Here is a 13,470-nt window from a genome sequence, read left to right on the forward strand (position 1 = left end):
ACCCATAAAAAGATGAAAGTTCAGAGTCCACTTTCTCCTTGAATGCATATCGCTTTCACACCATCATAAAGTTGAAGATAGTTTTGTGAAACCATTGTAAGCATGTAGTTAATCATTTAAGAATAAAATATGGATCCTTGCTTCACAGCATATCAGAAAAGTTTTGGGATTACATTTTTTTATGTATGACCAAAATTAAAAAAAAAAAAGAAAAAGAAAAGAAGCAACCAGCAAAATCTGACTAATAGAATGGAAAGAAAACAGGGCTGGAAGGGCACATTTTGTTTTTTCTCACATAACAGATGAGTCCAGTTATGATACAGAGGATGCATGAAGCCAGCTGTGACCTCCTACTGTCTTGTTGCCTTATCCTCCTTAGTATCTGGGGTTTGTCCTTAGGGTCTCAAGACAGCTGCTGCACTTCCACACAGCAAGAAAAGAGAATGTGTGATTTGGATGGTCTGGAGAGACGGCTCAGTGGTTAAGTGTATACACTGTTTCCGGGAGGACCTGGTTCTGTTGCCTCTGGATCCGATACTTGTACTCATGAGCACACACTTACAGACAAAGCCATATAACTTTCAGAATTTTAAAGGAAAGCGCAGAGATTAGCAGATGAAAGTAAGTATATTTGCCAGTTTTCATGGTTGTGATTAAATATTGGGAGAACTGCTCTGGAGTGGAGACTTACGTGGCTCGTGGTTTCAAATGGCCCGGTCTTGGGTTGTCTCCATGATTCTTCAAGTGAGATGTGGCTAAACATCATGGTGGGGGCATGTGTAGAGGTGGAGGCTGATCACATGGCAGGGAAGAGGAAGCAGATTGGGGAGGGAACCAGAGACCACATGTAACCTTCTGGCTGTGTTTCCAGGGACGTGCTTCCTCCAGCTTCACCTCAAGGGCTCTAGTTGGACCTGGTCTTCTGGACTGTTGGATAGGAGCAAAGTTTCTGCCATGAAAGGATACTCCAGCAGTCCTGTGGAGAGGCCTCCCATCAACAGCTGGTGCCAACTGGGTAAGCCAGGAAACGTGCTACCTTCAAAGTGAATCCTCCAGTCCTGACCAAGGATTCAGAGGCAGCATCCTGTGTGGCATCCGACTCCATTGATGAGTGACCTCCTTGCTAGGTCCTCTCACCCAAACTGGCCCTGAATTGTTTTAAAGATTTATTTTATTTTTGATTATGTGTATTGGGCTGGGAATATAATACAATGGTGGGGTATTTTCCTACCACAAGTTAGGGTGGGCACCAAAAAATTAAGTGTCTCTGTGTATGTTTATGTATGTGATTGTAGGTGCTCATGGAACCTAGAGTTGTGAGACCCTCCTAGACTTGGAGTTAGAGATGGTTGTGAGCTGTCTGGTGTAGGTGCTGAGACAAGAGCAGGATGAACTCCTAACTTAGAGTGAGTGTGTACAGGCCTAGGATATAGCTCATTAGAATAGCACTTGTTTAGTTTGTAGAAAGCCCTGGTTTGATTCTGATGCCTGACACCAAAGGCAGCCAGATCTCTATGAGTTCAAGGCCAGCTTGATCTACACAGAGTTTCAGAAAGCCAAAGCTACATAGTGAGACACTGTTTCAAAATAAACAAACAACCAAACACAGGACAACCAGATAAAATGAGCAACTCAATTGACTCAATACAACAGTGAAAAGAATTCAACCTTATGGTCACTCAAAGACGCTAATTGTTAACTAAAAAAGACAGCATTTATGTGTTTTAACAGCATCTGCTCATTACAGAATCCTGTTTCAGCTTGCTCTTCCCAGTGTACATTACAATGTTGTATTGAGTCATTGAGTTGCTCATTTTATCTGTTTGTCCTGTGTTTGGTTGTTTGTTTACTTGAAACAGTGTCTCACTATGTAGCTTTGAGCCAGCACTTAGCTCCATGTAGTAGGAATGGTAGCAGGCTTGCTTTTTTCAGGCCAGTCTTTCTACTTCTGAAACTCCAAACGGGAGAAATATGAGAAACAGACAAATATTTACAGATAATGAGCCTTGCTAGAGTGTTACTATTTTGCTGTCACATGTATCTAGTGAAAACAGGACAGTAGCAGACAGAATAGGTGATACGCCACCTAATATGATTTTAGATCTTTCAAAAGAGCTACGTAACTTTCCTTGTGGGAGTCCATTCTCTTCTTCCACATGGGGGTTCCAAAGATCAAACTCTGGTGGTCAGGCTTGGTGTGAGCACTTTAGCTTTCTGAGCCACCTGGATGGGCCATCTTTAGATCTTTTAAACAATATAGATAGTGTTTCGATGTAATAGTTTATTTAAAATTTATTTAATATTGTATTCTATTTATCTAGTAGACTGCAGGAAGAATCCTTATCCAGCCCACCCCCCTGAGATAGGGATTTTATGTAGCCCAAGCTGGCCTTCAATTCACAAGGTTGACCTTGAACTCTGGATCCCCTTGTGTCGATCTTCTGAGTGCTGGGGTTACAGGTGTGGATCACCATGCCTAGTTTACATGGTGTCAGGGATGGAACCAAAGGCTTCGTGTGTGCTAGGTAAGCACTTCACCAGCAGTTATATACTCAGCCTCCCTTTTCTCTTTTGAGAAAGGGTCTCACTGTAGCTCAGGCTACTCTCAAACCTAGTCCCCTATTCCCAAATGCTGTGACTACAAGCACCATGCACAGCAGGATTCCAGTTTTGTTTTTAGGCCTTTCTTGTGATTGAAAATCCTGCTAGGGTGCTGAGATGGCTCAGTTAATACAGTGCTTGCCAAGAAAACGTGAGGACCTGAGTTCAGATCCCTAGCATCCATGTCAAAGCCAGATGTTGTAGTGTGCGCATATAATCCCAGCGCTAGAAAGTCGGAGACAGGATCCTGAGGTCCAGGTGTTTCTTCTGTTTTGCTTCTCGTGTGTATGTGAACATGTTGGGGGGCACTTGAGTGAGTCCTTGAAAGGCAGGAAAAACCTCAAACAGGTGCTCCCTGATTGATTCTTAACAAACCTCCTTCTGCCTGCAGGGTCTTGACTCCTAGGGGTTGTCTTTGTCACTTACCTGAGAAGTTATTTGTTGTCCTAACAAAGTACCTGACAACACCACCTTAAGGAAGGTTTATTTTGGTTCACAGATTTGCTTTTGTTTGAACATGGCTCTTCTTACCTTCAGAACCTTGTCTCCTGTTCCCATCCAGTCCCCCCCCCCCCAACTCCCGTCTCCACCACATTATCTGCATACAGCACATCTCATCTCACCATGTGTCTTGTCCTTGTTCACTACGAACAAATACCCGCCAGTCTGCTCTGGATCTCCCTCTCTTTCTCCCTTCACTTCTTCCTGTCTCTTTCTTATCCCCATTTCCTCCCTTCCCATCTTCTCTTTCTCTTTTCTTCCTATATACCTATATGTGTACACAAGTGCAAATATGTGCACATCGTGTGAAGACCAGAGGACAACTTCAAATATTACTCAAGTGATGTCCACCTTAATTTTTAAAAAATTTTATTATTATTATTATTTTATTTATGTGCATTGGTGTTTTGTCTGCATGAGGATGTTGGATACCCTGGAACTGGAGTTACAAATAACTGTGAGCTGCCATGTGGGTGCTGGGAATTGAACCCGGGTCCTCTGGAAGAGCAGCCAGTGCTCTTAACCACTGAGCCATCTCTCCAGCCCCCTCTTTAAATTTTTTAAGGTTTATTATTTTTATTTTATGTGTGTGGACATTTTTCCTGCAGGTAAGTCTGTGCATCATATATGTGCAGTGATTGTAGGGGCCAGAAGAGGGAGTCAGATCCCTTGGAACTGGAATTATAAAAGGTTGTTAGGCACTATGAATGTGCTGGGAATCAAACCTGGATCCTTTGGAAGAGAGTCAATGCCTTTAACTGCTGAGTAATCTCTCCCACCTTGTTTTTTGAGACAGCATCTCTCACTGCTCCTGAACTGCTGATTTGGCTAGGCTGGCTAGCCAACAAGCTCCAGGGATCCATCTCTCTCTACCTTTCTTGTGCTGGCTTAAAAGCATATGCCATCATATGACTGGTTTGATGTGTGTGTGTGTGTGTGTGTGTGTGTGTGTGTGTGTGGTATATACTTGTTCATGTTCATGTGGGTGCATGCACACAGGCCAGAGATGTACTTCAGGTATCCTTTTCAATCACTATCCACATTATTTATTTACTTATTCTATTAATTTTTATTTTTAAAAGTTATAATATAATTATATCATTTCTTGCTTCATTTTCCTCATTCCAACCCCTCCCATGTACACTCTCGCTCTTTCTCAAATTTATGGCCTCTATTCATTTAGTGGTTGTTACACACACACACACACACACACACACACACACACACACACACACGTACAACTTACTCAGTCCATATAATGTTACCTTATGTACATGGTCTCTCACTGGATGAGCCTGGAGCTCATCCATTCAGCTAGGCTGGCTGACCAATGAGCGTCAGGGATCTGCCTGTTTCTAGATCCTCTTCACCCACCCACCTGGTGCTGTCATTACAGGTACACAACATTGCACCTAGCTTTACATGTGATTTCTGGGGATCCAAACTCAGATCTTCGTGATTGTGCCATAAGCATTTACCCATTGAGACATCTACCAAGCCCTTCACAGCTGGCATTTTTTATGTGAGTTCTTGACTGAACTCATATCCTTATGCTTGCAAGGCAAGCATTTTTACCCACTAAGACATTTCCCCATGCCCTGCCCTGGATTGTCTAAAGTAGACTCTACTGAGCTTTGGCTCGCTGGTCTTAGAAAAAAAAGGCCCCTTCTGATTAAAACATGCCCCAAAAACCCAGAACAGGGAACAAAAACATTGGCAGGAAGAAACAGTGAATTTCAAAAAATACAAGTTAGAACAATGAACCCATTCTCTGTTATAGTTAATGAGATGCAGTTATAATTGAAAGGATAATTCTCAAAATGAAAGGTATTAGCCAATTCACAATGCACACGCATGCACGCACTGTGCATGGGGAGACCAGAAGTCCATGTTGGGTGTCTTCATCAATTGCTCTCCACTTACTTTTAAAGACAGGGTTACTCCATGTTTACAGAGCTCCTCATGCCTCTCCCTCTGGGGTGCTGGGATGAAAGGCTTGCCCCACCACCCTAGTTTATACAATGTTACTTGTATGCAAATGTTTTTAGGGCTGACCATTTAATACTGGATAATCAGTTGGTGTGCTCTTCCCAAGGGCAGACTATTTCTCCTGTGCTCAGCATTCCTTAGCTGCTGTAGTTATTTGTGTAGGGTTGAGGCCTCTTGGGCTTCTGCAATGTTTGTGTCATCCTTGTTCAGCTCATGTGTATGCAGTCACGTTGGTGAAACTTTGTGGGTGTAACTCGAACATTACTAGGAAATATAATCTCACAGTAAACTCCCTGCTTGTCTGGCTTTTACAATGTTTCTGCAATGTTCCCTGAGCCTTTGATGTGGGAGTTGTATTGTAGATGTATTCAATGGGGCTGGGCTCCACAACTCTGCATTTTGATTGGTTATGGTTTTCTGTCTGTTTCAAAGAGAAGTTTCCTGGATAAAGGGTGAAGACTACACTTATCTATGAGTATAAAGATAATTTTTAGTAGTCCAGAATTATGTTGGTTTAGTAAAGTGGTATACTCTCCTCCATGGGCCATGACTTCCCTAGCTCTGGGTATTTGGCTAGGTTTCCAGTCCCAGACATGGACTCCCTCTTTTTGAGTGGGTCTTAAATCCAATTACGGAGCTGTTGGTTACTGCTAAGGTATTCTTCCCACTACTGCATTGTTAGGTTTTTTAAATTAAAATTTATTTTTGACAATTTCATAGTTATATACAATACATTCTTACCACATGCAGTTCCAGTCTCTTATCCCCTCCTCCACCCTTGTTGAGCTACTTTTCCTCTAAGGCCCCTTCCCACTTTGATATTTTTTTTCTTTTTGTTTTGTGACTCACTGAATTTAATCAGGGACCCACTTTTACATGAACACATCCAAGAGAGCAGAGTCCTCCTGGCACAAACGTCTTTTAAAGAGTCTCGTCTTTGATCTTTATTTGCTACTGATGGGTGTGTAAACTGATATGGCCATTATGGAATTCAATATTAGGGATACTACAGAAGCCAGGAATGGAACTAACCATATGATCCGGCTATACTATTCATGGGCGTGTACCCAAAGGACTTGATATCTTGACGCAGAGATATTTCACACCCATGTTCACTGCTGTTCTGTTCACGATACAGAATCATCTTAGGTGTCCATCAATAGGCGGACATGCACACAATAAAATTTTATTCAGCAACGGAGTTGCAATAATCCATCCATGAGGGCAGAGTCCTTCTGGAAATCATCTCTTAGAGTCCCTCTTCTCAATCCTGTCACAATGACAATTAGTATTGTACTGCGAGTCCAGTGTGGGGCACAACCTGTTGTTCCAGCTGTTCTCGGGAGCTCAAGACCAGCCTGGGCGTAGAGAAGACCCCATCTGAAAAAGGAAAAGAAAAAGAAGGGGGTGTAGAAGAGGAGGGGAGGGAAGGGAAGGAAGAGATGAGAAGTGAAGCCATGAGAAAAAGAAAATAAAAAATAAATTCAGCATGAATTTGGGAGGGGACTTGTGAGTCATAATAGATCCCTGCCTCAAACTTTACCACAATAACAATTCCTGAGGAACCAAAGTTTCACAGATGAAACATAGAATCATAAAAATGTCAAGGGTAATAAACTACAGTTGGATGTTTTCCTCACATAATAATTTGAAAGTGGGAAATACATTTCTAGAGGAATAAAAATGAAAGTCATGAAAAGTATAACTAAACTCAACTTCATAAAAACATAAATAGATTCATAAACAGAAACATCGTAAATGAAGTAAGGATACACAAATGGGGTGAGGGGCAGGAGCAATGTGACCCATATCATAGAATACAGGGTCAATTCTTTGGGCTGCAGAGACAGCTCAGTGGTCAACAGCTTAGACTGCTCTTGCAGAAGACTTGGGTTTGATTCTCAGCATCCACATCCAGAGACTCACATCTAATCTGTGACTCCAGCTCAAGGGCATCTAATACCTTCTTCTGGCCTTTGCAGGCACTATACTCATGAAGATGTCCTCTTGCTCCCAGAGACACAAGTAATTAAACAACAGCAACAAAACCTCCAAAACAACAACAACAGACCCAAACAAACAGGGCTGAAATGGTGGTTAAAAGCAATTGGCTGCTCTTCCAGAGGACCTGGGTTTGACTTCCATTCACAGCTATCTGTAACTCCAGTTCCAGGGAATCTGATGGCCTCCTCTAGCTTCTGAAAGCACCAGGTAGGTACATACATGGTATACAGACATACATACAAGCAAAACAAACAAAACACAAAACAAAACCCCCCTCAAAACCCATACACATAAAGTAATAAAATAATTTAAAAAGTAAGAAACAAATCTCTAATTTTACATTGAAAAAGAATCCCATTTCTTTTAATTTTTGTTGTTGTTGTTACTTTTTTTTTGAGACAGGGTTTCTCTATGTAGTTTTGGTGCCTGTCCTGGATCTCACTCTGTAGATCAGGCTGGCCTTGAACTCACAGAGGTCCACCTGGCTCTGCCTCCCAGTGCTGTGATTAAAGGCGTGCGCCACTGCCGCCCAACTATCTCATTTCTTAATATTAAAAAGAACTTTAGTTGAGGCGATAGCTCAGTAAACACCTTTCCATGCAAGCATAAGGGCTGAATGTGATCCCCAAAAGGATAGGTGTTGCTCTGTAACTCCAGAGTGGGGGAGAAGCAGAAACAGACAGATCTCCTGCTTGTGGGGCCAGCTAGTTTAACTTAACTGATGAGTACCAGGCCAGTGAGAGGATCTGTCTCAAAAAAGCAAGGCTGGGGACCAGTAAGATGGCAGAGCAGGTAAAGCGATTTGCTACTAAGCCTGACAACCTGTGCTTGATCCCTGGACTCAGCAGGGTGGGTGGAGAGAACTGATCCCTGCAAGTTGTCCTCTGGCCTCCAACTGCATGGCATAAGCACACGTGTACACAAATGAATTAAATAAACAAATAGTATAATAACAGTTAAATAAACACACACATACACACCAAGATTGGCAGCTCTTAAGGAATGACACACTCTGGCCCCTACCCAACATGCTTATACATGAATACACACATACAACTTGTGCTGAGGATGTAGGCAGGCAATTAACTAGCACAGCAGAGGCCTTGGGCTCTGAGCTCAGCATGGGGCTGGAAAGCTCCCTTGTGTGTGTGTGTGTGTGGGATGGGGTGGGTGATCCTTGCATAAATATGGAAAAAGATAAAAACCAAAAGACACAAAAAGCCTGGGGGGCGGGGAACGGAGATTACAGATTGGCTTTTTAAGCACAGAGGTGACAAAAGTATAAATTAGAACAAGTTAATAAAGCCTCTGATATTAGAGATGTTTGAGAATGGAGGTGACAGTGTGTGGGAAACCCTTGGCATGCTTGTCAGAGTCATGCCTCCTCAGGCCTCTGGTAACTTCACTTGTAAACATTTAATCCAAGAGACATCCTCACTGGTTTGGAAACTTCTATGATAGATTATCCATTTGCTGGCACTTGGGTTAGAAACAACGTTGGGTTCATTAAGTGCAGCTCCTCTCAAGTGTGATATTATGCAGCCGTGAGAAAGGACAAGCAAGGCAGGAGGCTAGGGAGATGGCTCACTTGGTAAAAAGCTTGCTTGAAAAAGTGAGGACCTGAGTTTGGTACCCAGAACCTATGTTTTCAAAGCCAAGCATGAGGATGCGTTTGTCATCCTAGCACTGTAATACTGGGGACTGGGAGACAGGCACAGCCCTGGGGCTTCTGGGCTAGTCAGCCTGGCTTAATGAGCAACTATATCTTAAAATAACAAAACCAAACCAAACCCCAATTAGATGGCACCTGAGGAAGCACAGCTGAAGTTGACCTCTGATTTCCACAAACATGCACACACTCACACACTCATGATCCCCCCTTTCCACACACATACAAGATGGCCAGGTGCAGTGGTATCTGCTTGCATCCCCAGTAGTAGGGAGTCTGATGCAGGAAGATAGTGAGTCCAAGGTCATCCTGGCCTCCATAGCAAGACTGTCTTAGACAAGCAAACCAAAGGAAGGTGGTAAGAAGTGCCAGCCTGTGACTATCATAAAAATCCTGGGAGCTGGGCATTTTCAATAGTTACCTTAATGGCTACAAGGAAGAAAGAGAGAAAGAAAGAGAAATAACAACAACAACAACAAACCAACCTAAAACACTTAGAAATGTTTACTTCCAAGACTCCAAGTGTCACTGGAAATTTAGGGGGTTCTGGTGGAGTCACCACACATTACTGGGGAAATTGAGGTTCTTTCTTGGGCTTCTAGTCTTGTTAATAAAAGAATTTGAAAAGGACTCAGAAGAAAGCTCAATGACAATTTTATTAAAGCTTAAAATAAAATGCAGATCTTGTTTTGCCATGTTTGGTTGATATCCCTGGAGGCCTGCTCTTTTCTGAAGGGAAACAGAGGAACATTGGATGAGGGATGGAATGCTGGCCAAGTCAAGGAAGAGCAAGAGAGAAACCAATGTCAGCATGGAGGTCAGCCACACTGCAGATAAGCACCTCATGTCAGGGAGGGGGTGCTACAGAAAGAGTAAAGCCCAAAGTTTTAGGGAAAGCCTGCTAAGAAAAAAGATATGAAGAAAACGTTTTTTAGTAATTCAGGAAAGCAGGCCAGCTCAGGAGGCTGCAGGACCAGCTGTGTAGGAGACAGCAGAGTGCAGGGTTCTGGGCTGGACAAGCACATCATCTCACTGAGGGGATAACTAGTCCTTCTGTCTCTTTCGTGGCGCTTAAGATGGATCTACCTTGTTTAGGGGTGTCCCTTAGCCAGGTGGCTGACCACCTGGAATGCTGGGTCTCCACCCAGGCCAGAGATTCTATTCTCTGGTCCAGAAGGAAATGGTTTTCCCTGGTGGGCCTTTAATACTATTCCAACACTGGGGAAGGCCTGTGTAGATCGCTCATTCAACAAAGTCCTTGTGCAAGCAAGACCTGAGTTTGAATCCCACAGTGGTGCTCATCTATAATTCCAGTGCTAGGAGTGGGGTTAAGGTCTTGGGGACTCTCTGACCAATCAGTGGGGTCCAGGTGTAGTGAGAAACTCAAGAAAGTGGAGAGCAATAGAGGAAGATGACCAATGTTAACATCCAGCATCCATATACTGATACACACACACACACACACACACACGCACACACATGCACACACATGCATACACATGCACACACACATACACACACAAACATATACACATATACACATGAACATACACATACATATACACACATATATACACACATACAAACATGTACACACATACATATACACATACACACATACAAACATATACACACATACACACACAGACATACATACAAACACATACAAACATATACACACATACACACACATACAAATGCACATGAGTTCCTATAAACAGTAAGCTAAAATAGGCTCAGGGTTCTGAAAGAGTGAAAAATAGAATTATCGTGTGTTAATAATTTTGATATGATAATAATTTGAATGATTCTCAAGAGCTCACTTGTTTCGTGAGGTAACGGCATAAGCCCAGTACAGCAGGAGATGTGTTATGAGGGTTCTCATGGGTTAGTAGCTTAATGCACTACTGGATAGGTGAAAATCTTAGAAGGGTCAGAGTCCCTCTCTCTCTCCCTCTCTCCTTTCCTCTGAACTCAGCTACAAAATGGGGATTTTTAAGGACCCTTGCTGTGGGACATGACCTGGCCATAGCCCTTCTGGTCTTGGGTTGTGACCCTACCTAACCACTGAAGCAGGTGTGGGTCCTGGGCTGGCGGGAGGCCTTGCCATTATGAACCGGTTATCCAGTCCTGTGGTGCCATGTGCCTGCTGCCTCTGGGAAAACTGGACAGGTTTTCCCAGGAAGGATGAAGAGAGGTGGATTCCTCAGCTTTTGCACTGGGGAATGAGTAGGCTGAGGCGCAGTGGGGAAGAGGCAAGAAGTAAGACATGGAAGCAGGTTACAGGATCGCTAAAGTGGGGGGAAGGCAAGATTCTAAACCACCTGCCACAGAGGCGGAGATCCGAGTCAAACGTCTATTCTCAGAGGTCCCCAGATGGTCAAACAAACACATACACGCACAGATGCACAGAAATACACACTGATGGGAACACACATACACAAAAATGCATACACAGATACATAGGTACACACCTACAAACACACACTCACAGAAACACACAGATACATAGAAACAGAGACAGAGACATATATAAACAGGAACAGAAATATATAGAAATACAGCAGACACACAAAAATAGAGATACAGAGAAACACACATACCAACTCAAACACACTTACAGAAATACACAGTCAGGCACACAGATAGGAACACACATACACATGCCCAGAGATAGACACATATGCACCCAGAAACATTGAGACACAACAGAGAAACACACAGTCACTTACCCAGTCCTGCAGACAGATGTCCCAGGGACAGACACACCCTCACAATCACACACAGCACGCAAGATCAGGTAGCATGCACACAACCAGGAGTTCATGCTCTTCTGGTGGTTCCCACCGCTGTCCCAACCTGCAGCAGCTTTCTGTGCACAAAGCCCTGTTCCAGGCTGCTTTGGTGCTGGGATGGATGGGGTTGGGAGTGGGCACTCTCTAGGGAAGCCAAAGATGTAGGAAAAGAGAACCAGGAAAGAGAAGACTGTTGGAGGAGGGGACAGGCAAGATGGATCTTTGACTGAAGTGGGTGAAAGGATTGAGAAAGGGAGGCAGAAGAACCTTCTAGGCAGAGGCAACAGTCAGGGCATAATCCTTTCGATCTCCATTCTTCCTGTGCCAACCCCTACTCAGGCCAAGTGGGGACAGTGGTCCATCCCCTCTATGTATCTGCAGCCCTGTACTTCAAGAACAGCATGGTTATTTTCCTTTTCAAAGATGGGAATATTGGGTCCAGAGAGGCTGTGTCAGCATTCAAAGTCACACAGCATAAAAGATAACCAGTTGATCTTCAACAGAAATCCCTCTCGGGACAGAGAACCTCCCAGTTCCAGTAGAGAATAGGATGCTTGGCAAAGGTCATGCCAGGGAGGACAGGTATGGGAAAAGCTGGGCAATCAGCCTTTAGGCCCACTGGCAGCTAAGCCGGGCTTTAGCCATACCCTTGTACTCCCATCCATACAGAGCAGGGCCCTAGAGAAAGGCAGAAAGAGTGGGTGATGGAGCACATCAAGGCCAGGGAAGGGCCTGATGCAAAGGGTTAATCCTGCAAGCACATCTTTGGCCAGAAGGCTCTAGTTTATAGGATTTTCCCAGTTGTTACCAGAACAGATTCTCAGAAAGCGGTGTGATGGTACATGTTTGCAATCTCAGCTTTTCCCAGACATGCATGTGGGTGGGGTAGGAGAATCACAAGTTGAAAATGATTTATTCTTTTATTATATTTATTTACTTATTATGTGTGCCATGATATGCATGTGTGTGTGTGGGGGGGTGTTAGAGGACAACTTGTATGAGTCCATTCTCTTTCTCTCATGCTGGTCCCAGCATTGAACTCAATTTGTTAGCTGGGCAGCAATCACCTTTATCCAATGAGACATCTCACTGGCCCTACTATTTTTTTTTAAAGATGTGGTCTCATGTAGTTTAGTCTGGTCTTGAACTCACTGTAGTGCCCAGATGATGATCTTGAACTCCTGATCTTCCTGATTCTACCTCCTCAGTGCCACTATGACAAGTGTAGGCCACTACAACTGTCCTGAAAATGAAATTTAAAGAAGATTCAGGTTCAGGCAGGAGTAGTGCCTGTCATTCTGGTGCTGGGGATGCTGTGAATGTGTTGCTCAGAGTGATTGATAAATAAAACGCTGATTGGCCAGTAGCCAGGCAGGAAGTATAGTGTAGGTGGATAAGGAGAGAGGAGAATTCTGGGAAGTGGAAGGCTGAGTGAGGAGATGCTGTCAGCTGCCACCATGAGGAGCAGGGTGTAAAGTACTGGTAAGCCACGAGCCACGTGGCAAGGTATAGATTTATAGAAATGGGCTAATTTAAGATATAAGAACTAGATAGCAAGAAGCCCGAGCCACATGGCCATACAGTTTATAAATAGTATAAGCATCTGTGTGTTTATTTGGGTCCGACAGCTGCAGGACTGGCGGGTGAGAGAGATTTGTCGTGACTGTGGGCCAGGCAGGATCAGGAGATAACCCCAGCAACATTCTGCACTTGGAAGGTGGAGGCAGAAGACTTCTGAGTTTGAGCCCAGCTTGGGCTAAATAGAGAAACTCTGTCTTGAGAAGAAAAAGAAAGAAAGAAAAAGAAAAAGGAAGAGAGAAAGAAAAGAAAATGACTAGGAGAGAGCAATGCTCTGGGTTCTATCCCTAGCAACACACACAAAAAACACACACACACACACTCACACATACA

At 43.7% G+C, this 13,470-nt stretch overlaps 1 long non-coding RNA gene across 1 annotated transcript; it reads left to right on the top strand.

Annotated features, from left to right (window-relative positions):
- The first annotated feature begins 253 nt into the window (after nt 1–253).
- LOC131898469 (uncharacterized) lies at nt 254–9,682 on the top strand. Its single transcript, XR_009375936.1, has 3 exons — nt 254–621; nt 872–1,015; nt 7,074–9,682. It is a non-coding gene; the product is annotated as an uncharacterized LOC131898469 (long non-coding RNA).
- Nucleotides 9,683–13,470: the final 3,788 nt, after the last annotated feature.

This window comes from Peromyscus eremicus, chromosome 23 (genome assembly GCF_949786415.1).
Source record: "Peromyscus eremicus chromosome 23, PerEre_H2_v1, whole genome shotgun sequence".
Lineage (NCBI taxonomy): Eukaryota > Metazoa > Chordata > Mammalia > Rodentia > Cricetidae > Peromyscus > Peromyscus eremicus.